Below are 7,072 nucleotides of genomic sequence, written 5' to 3'. Positions count from 1 at the left end.
TGGGCAAGCACCAGGTCTGAGAAGCAAAAAGTTTGGCACTGCAAGGCTGATGCACCCACAGGAAAGCTTCAGTGCTGCTTCCTCTGTGGGCAGCTTGTGACATTGTGACACCCTGAATAGCCCTGATGGTGTCTACCCTGCCACATGGAGCACCTTCAGGGCAGGCCACAGACAGCTTTGGTATTTGGAGCTATAGTGAGAAACCAAAAGAATTCCTCCTTCCATGCTATAAAAACCTGCATTCCTTCCTTTGGGCAAAGCAGGCTGGATTTCTCCTTGTCTGAATTCTCTGACTTAGCTGAGCGATTTGCCAAAAAGTCTGCCTCCCTGGAAAAGAGCAGTTACCACTAATTGTTTTGCCTGAGAATCACTCTTTTGAGTTGTCAACCAAAGCTGCCTCCTGGCAGCTGCCCAGGTTGCCATAGTTCTAGACAAAATGAAAATGTTATTCAACGAGGCATCCGCATCAAAGCGAGAAGCGATGGAAATATCAGTCAGCAAAACTTGTGATGTTCTGCCTGGGAGGAGCTGAGTCTCAGCACTTTGCACCATTGCAAGAATGGTGCTTGCAAAGAGGATGAAACTATGAGAGCTGGCCATGGATTCATAATTCCATATAAGGAAGAATTCCATTTTCCAGATTTCTTTTTCCTCAAGATAAAGCGTGCCTTGGGTTAGAATCGCTGCTTTCTCACCTACTTCACTACCTGAGCAAAAACATACGGGAAGAAAGATCAATGCTTCATAATTAACACATTAGCAACCAAAAATTTATTTCTTTTGAGATTTTATCAAATCCACTAGGGAAAAAAAAAAAGCTTACTGATGTGAGCAAAAGGGAAAAAAAAAAAAGCTTGAAAATCTGGGGCACTCTCTTCTCTGGGGTGACAATGTGCTCCAATGCTCAGCATTTATTTGGACTATAACTGTAGGAAAATGCCCTGAGAGCCAGATGTGCTGGCTTGTCTTCTGATCTTGAGTAGGAAAGGACTCCTTTAACCTTCAAGGAGGTTTGTTTGAGTTAACAGAAATGTACACCCTTGCTCTCTCTCTTCGGTTTGAAAGAGATGGCCCTTTTCTGCTATCCCTTTGTTTTGGAAGCTCTAGTGAGGCACAGCTCACAGGGCATTTGTGAACTAAGAGGGAAAAGTTGGGAGACAGAATTTAGGACATGGAATAACTGAAAAAAAAAAAAGAGATGGCTAAAATTACAACTCTGCATGGGTAGACAGCTCTGTTTACATTGTCTATGAGTACTCAAACAGGCTATGGCAAATGGAGACCTCCCTCCCTTGACCTGCTGGCAACGCTCTTCCTAATGCATCCCTGGCTGCCTTGGCCCTCAGGACACGCTGCTGGCTAATGAACAACTTGGTGTCCATCAGGACCCCCAGGTCCTTCTCTGCAGAGCTGCTTTCCAGCAGGTTGTTCTCCAACCTATACTGGTGCCTGGGGTTATTCCTCCCCAGGTGCAGGACCCTGAATTTTCCTTTGTTGATCTTCAGATGGTTCTCTGCCCATGTCTCCAACCTGCTGAGGTCCCTCTGAAGGGCTGCACAGCACCCTGGGGTATCAGCCACTCTTCCCAGCTTTGTGTCATCAATAAACTTGCTGAGGAGGCCTCTTCCCCTTCATCCAAATCACTGGTGAATAAGTTAAACAATACTGGGCCCAAGATTGAACCTTGGTGAACACCACTAGTGACAAGTCTCCTGCAACTTGACTCAGTGTCACTGGCCATGACACTTTGGGATCTCCTGTTCAAGCAGTTCTCAATCCACCTCACTGTCCACTCATCCAGTCCACACTTCCTGAATTTTGAGGATATTGTGAGAGATATTGTTGAAAGTCCAGGTAGACAACATCTACTGCTCTTCCCTCATCCATCCAGGCAGCTGTCTTAACATAGAAGGCAGTCAGGTTGGTCAAGAGTTATATTCCTTCAGGTTTGTGTGGGAATGCCCTGATACCTCCCCTGCAGGGAGTTTTACACTGTCCAATGCAGTTGTGACTTACTGGAAGGAAGGAGATTGGCATGATTAAAAGCATTACCCCACCTCCTCAGGATCTGCTTATTATCAGCCTCTTATTGTACCCTTATCTGGCACAAACCCACTTTGTTTAAAACATCAGTCCTGGGTTATTAGGGAAACAATGGATCACACTACTCAACCAGCCCATCCAAGCAAGGTTCTGGTCTTCCTCCTTGTACTCCAAATATATCAGCTTGGGCTTTTACTTCAGAAACTGCTGCTGCCTGAGATGTAGACTTTTTTAAAAATTGCCAATTAATTGCTAAGGATTTTTGGAAAGGTTTGCCATGGTATGGTAGGATATTTAGTAATCTGATAACTTTTCCTCTAAGTAAAGAGAATTACTAAAAAATATCTTAAATGATGGAAATATTATCAACATTAAAAAGTAATTTTGAAAGGAGAAGACAAGGTTGAACTTAAATTAAAAAATAGAGTTTTTTGTCCACAGAGGAAGACCAGCTGATGCTCCTATTTTCCACTGCGGTGATTCTGTTTCTAATGGCTCACATGTAAAGCATTTTGCCAAGAAAAGGTGCTCTTGTGTATTGTAAGTTTACTCGTGATACAACAAATCATTATCAGAAGAAAGAAGGATAGGTTGACCTTGCCTGTGACTCCTATCCAGGATTTTCCTACAGCATATACATGGCCACATTTATGAGGGTTTTTTTTTACCAGGGAGCCTTGGTGATTTTAGTCATCTCCTTAAAATTTTAGATTAAGGGATTGTGGCACCCGTGATAAAGTCACAAACATAGGTTAATTTGCAGGGTGGGGGCGGGAAAGAGATGTGAGAGTTCCTGGTGAAGTCAGGGAAAGAAAGGCAGTCCTTGCAGATACTCGGAGGTGGAGGTGTCATCCCACGGTGCAGAAGAGCAGGAGGCATCCCTGGTAGACCCCTTGGCAGGGATCTTCCTCAAATGACATTGCTGAGTGACAGTAATAATGTCTGGACATAGCTCCAGGCTTCCTGCTGACTTGGCTGCATCTAAATTTGAGGTGAGCTCAAATCACTCAGGGTCTTGACCAGGTGGGTTGGGAATATCTTCGGTGTTGAAAATCCCTCCTTATCTCTGGGCAACCTGTTCCTGTGTTTAATCAACATTGCTGACTTCAACCAGCATCTATATCTGTATGTTGAGAACACAGAGAAAACATGGGGGTGTGAGGGGTTGAGTGTTGTTTGTACATTTACTTTTTTCAAAAAAAATCAGGTTTGATACTTATTATTTTTGGTACTTATTATTTTGGTGACTTCTCGATTATCTTAGTTATATCACCTCCCAAATGTGCAATAATTATCAATTGACCTTGTGCCTCACAAATACATTTTACCACAGCTTCAGCCCTGGACTGGACTTTGTCTTCTGCTGGGGTCGATCATTTGTGTCACGTGGTGATATCTCAGAATTTTTGTCTGGAGGGCAGGCTGTGGAGTGAATACCACATTGTGTAGTTTAATGCTTGCATGAATAGATAAACCTTCTAGCACACAATTTCTAGGGCCCAAGACAGTTCCACTGTGACTTTGCAGGCTATGAAGGTAAAGTGATATAAATACTTTTGATTGCATCCAGTTATATAAAAATATAATTGAAAAAAGTGTGCTATCCAGTCAGTTTCTTTTTTTTTGTGCATCACTCTCGTTAATCTGATAAGCATTTTTATCTATCTCTGGAATTTTACTGACTGTTTGCTTTTAACAACAGCAATTGAGGGGAGTGCAGTCACAGATAATTTGCATTTGAGTTTTTCAATGTGCATTCTTCAGAGTCCCAGGGCAATAGTGGGATGTGAAGTCTTGTTGGACTATTGGCTTTATTATCCAGCTCATGATTCACAGGAAAATGTTGTAATGACCTCTTACACCAGCAACTAATTCTTTTAAAAGATGAAAGTTATTTCTTCTCCTGGCACAGATATCAGAATCTGCCTTCAAAGAATGATATGGCATTAATAGTACAAGCTGCCCAACACTTCTAAAGGAGTAAAAACAGCAAGAGCATTTTTTTTCAAGTGTATACACAAGCCAGCTGTATTTTTTTTTTTATCCTGTGCTTCACAGGCAGAAATGTTTCCTCCTGCTACTCAGACACAGCACATGTTAGCAATAAGTGAATCATATTTAAGATGGAGAAGAGAAGAAAAACAACCCTGAACAGAATATTGACCCAACTCCCAAATCAAAATTAACCTATAAAACTTGGAGTCACTCAGAGAACCTTTCACAACTATGCTGGCTGCTCTAAGTACAAAACTGCACAGCTTCTTATTCCAAAAATGTACTCTAAAGGAGCACTTAGATAAAGAGACCTATTTTTTTTCTGCCATGAGAATTCATTTATCTCTTTTTCTGAACTATACTACTGTGATTTCCTGTCCTGGATGCTTTTGATAAATACCTGCACCAGAATATCACTTTCCTTGTGTTTTGACCGTTTTAAAATTTCTGGTCAAAATTAATTAAGGGTCTACTGAAACTAATTGGGTGATGTTGTTCCTTAGGTTAAATGAATTTCCTACTTCCCTGGTGGTTTTACTTCATCAGGATAGACAGCAACCATTTCATCTTAGCAGGCCCAGTGAATCACTCTGTCCTACAGTTTTTCTGATTATAGTTCCAGTGCTCCAAGTGGTTTACAGCCATGTTTTGCTTTGGATTAATTTGCTCATGGTTCAGGTGGTTTATAACCATAGTGAAGAGCTGAACAGTGTTTTGTACTTTCCTATTTCTGTCAAAAATGTAGCCTGATATGTCATATTTGTCCTTTCACAGTGACACATCACTAGTGGATCCATCATTCTTTAAGACTTCCTCCCTCTTGGCCTATTTTGATTCATGAGCGTGGATTTGTAGGAAATATTCTGATCAAATGCTAATGAGTGATCTTTGATTTCATATTCTATTTCATTTCACTTACATCAGTCCTCAAGTTTCCTCAGACCACTTTGCATTTGCCAGTGTACAACCATTTCATCCATTACACTTTGATAAACTTGCATTTTTGTGCCACCACCTTTAATTAAATACTTAGTACCCATGTTTGTGGAGTTAAGCTCCTGTACTTACCTCCATACCAACAGTTTCCCTGTCAGCAAATTGTAATATTGTTTTTCCCTTAGCCAGATCTTAACCTGCTCTACAATTTTTTTTTTTTAAAAAAACGTGGGTAAAATGTATCTTTTATACATGTTGTGCGTGTTAGACCAGATCAAATGGGCTAAGAACATTTTGGATTGAAAGAACTCCTTTGCTGGTAAAACTGCTATCTTAATAAAATAGAAGTTGCTTATCAAAGACACCTTTGGTGAATGCAGGCTGAATTTTCTCCCTTTTTCTTGTTTATATCTGTTTCTCATTATCTCCTCCAAGACTTTTTCATAGTTCTTGAATACTACTGTCCCTTTAATGTACAGGTATCATTGTGGTCTTTGTTAATCTGCAGCTGCCTTAGTTTGACATCTTTTAAAGCAAAAAAAAACCTGATCTAACTGACCTCCAAAACCCTTCTCACCGGACCTGTATTTCAAGGATACAATCTGTCAGTATTTTGAGGAAGAAAGGACTCAGCTCTTCTGATGTGACTGTATTAGGGGTAAATTTTGGCAATATGCTTCTCTATTACATGTAATGACTCCTCATCTTGCTAACTACTTGACCTGCATTCCAAATTACTTTATTGAAAATGGAGGCAGAATATTATTGCAGCCTTAGAATATGAGTGTGTTAATTTTTATCTTAAACTTACTCCTCTACTACATGATAAACTAACTTCTATTCTTTTACGTTTTTCCCCAGTGTATTCTACTGAACCATGTGTTATTTCTACTAATTTGTTTCTGACTCCACTTCTAGCAATTCCTGTGTTGTGCCCACACTTCAAGCTCTCCCTTTGCTGACCTTTGTAGCTCTATCCTTATTTCTTCTGTCTTAATCCTTTTCACTTTTAGGAGGTAAGCATGTTTAGTCCTGTATTAAGTTTATATGAAGATGGGGAAACACCACTGATCCCCAACCTCAGGGTGCACTTGGTTAAGTTCCCATTTAGCTGTTGGAGTTTTCAGTCCAGGTGAAATCCCTGACTTTCTCTATTTGCCTTTTTGAAATCATAAGCTTGATTCTATAATCTCTTGTGTTATAATCTTAAAACAGAACCATTTTTATGATCAGTTTTTCTCTATGGTCCATGCTATGCTTACCTTTCAAAATTGTATTTAAGCCTGCATTATCTTAACATAAAACATGGTTTTCTTAGTGAATGCCCAAAGCTAACTTTCTATTAAATTCAAGTGCTTCTGATAATTTTATTACTTACATTTGCTCTCCATTCTTCATAGAGGAAACTAATGTCTTTTAATAACAGAATTTTAACTATTGTCTCTGAAGTTCATCTCCATTTTACGGGGGAAGTTTGCAATAGACCCTTACCTATATTATCTTAGATGTCTAACATGTTTCTGACCCAGCATAAGGGATCCATACTTTTCTTGTTCTTTGTTCCCAGAATGCCTCACTGTGGCAAAAACCTTCTGTATCTGGAGACTTAATACACTTAATAAGCTGTCCATAAGAAGAGAAGTAAGGAAAGGTGACAATTGTTCTTCATACTTAATTTTTTCTATGCCTGTTATAATTGTCAAACCTCTTCTTTAAGATACCTCCACTGTTTTTTAAATAAGATGCTAAAAACTACATATTCCAGCACAGGCTTTATCAGTTCAGAATAAAACAGAAGGATTACTGTATGAGACTATTAAACTTTCTGTTTCTATATCCCAGGGTTCGTTTGGTTTGGTTTGGGAGTTATCTTGTTTTGTTTTATTAGGTAATCTGCTCTGATGCCAGGTCAGTAAAGTTGTTTCTTGACCACTTTCCCATCCTGTTCTGTGCACTTACTCATCCTTGCCCAACCACAATCCCCCTGTGCTTGTCATTTGGAGGAATTTTGAAGTTTTGTGCTGTGTTTTGAAGCTTCTTCCCCCCCCCCCCAACTATTTCTTAGTTTCTCTTGCATCTTTTTACATTTGATGCCTTT

This window comes from Lepidothrix coronata, unplaced genomic scaffold, assembly GCF_001604755.1.
Source record: "Lepidothrix coronata isolate B3197 unplaced genomic scaffold, Lepidothrix_coronata-1.0 Scaffold183, whole genome shotgun sequence".
Lineage (NCBI taxonomy): Eukaryota > Metazoa > Chordata > Aves > Passeriformes > Pipridae > Lepidothrix > Lepidothrix coronata.
Note: the sequence above shows the minus strand (reverse complement) of the source record.